At 40.2% G+C, this 552-nt stretch overlaps 1 non-coding gene across 1 annotated transcript; it reads left to right on the top strand.

The window, feature by feature from the left end:
- Window positions 1–62: 62 nt before the first annotated feature.
- On the top strand, window positions 63–181 carry LOC117121098. The gene has a single exon (XR_004447479.1). It is a non-coding gene; the product is annotated as a 5S ribosomal RNA (ribosomal RNA).
- Window positions 182–552: the final 371 nt, after the last annotated feature.

Genomic DNA, 552 nt, shown 5'->3' with positions numbered 1-552 from the left:
TTTAAGTCAAAAGTGTGATTGTGAGCTCGATGATCGAAGTGTTGCACTGTTGGTGCACCCTTGTCAACGGCCATACTACCTTCAAAACACCGGTTCTCGTCCGATCACCGAAGTTAAGCAACGTCGGGTCTGGTTAGTATTTGGATGGGAGACCGCTTGGGAATACCGGGTGCTGTAGACATCATTTATTTTTTTTCTAGAAAATTAATTTTACCAATAGTAGCGCATCCATAGCTCTTATAATATTTTCCTAATGCAGGCGTCACTTAGAAGCCTGGACCCACCCTCCTTAGAGGCTGTCTCTTATACACATCTAGATGTGTATAAGAGACAGCCTTAGAGGTCGCCAAATAACGTCGAAGTCTAAGGTCAATAAATTTGCTGTTGTAGTGAAATCCTAACGTTCTTTTTTATCTTGAGTGAGTGAAGCTTTACCTATAAATTTGATGAAAGGTATGAAGCTTTGACGAGTAATTTGTGTTTTCAAGTGATGGGAGATCGAATGCATAGCTATTAAAGTTGATGAATGGTGTAAAGCTTTGACGAGTAATT

This window comes from Anneissia japonica, unplaced genomic scaffold (genome assembly GCF_011630105.1).
Source record: "Anneissia japonica isolate Jap-2015-1 unplaced genomic scaffold, ASM1163010v1 scaffold190665_len514_cov191, whole genome shotgun sequence".
In the NCBI taxonomy this organism is placed as follows: Eukaryota; Metazoa; Echinodermata; class Crinoidea; order Comatulida; family Comatulidae; genus Anneissia; species Anneissia japonica.
The sequence above is the reverse complement of the archived record's forward strand: the minus strand, read 5'-3'. Positions and strand labels throughout refer to the sequence as shown.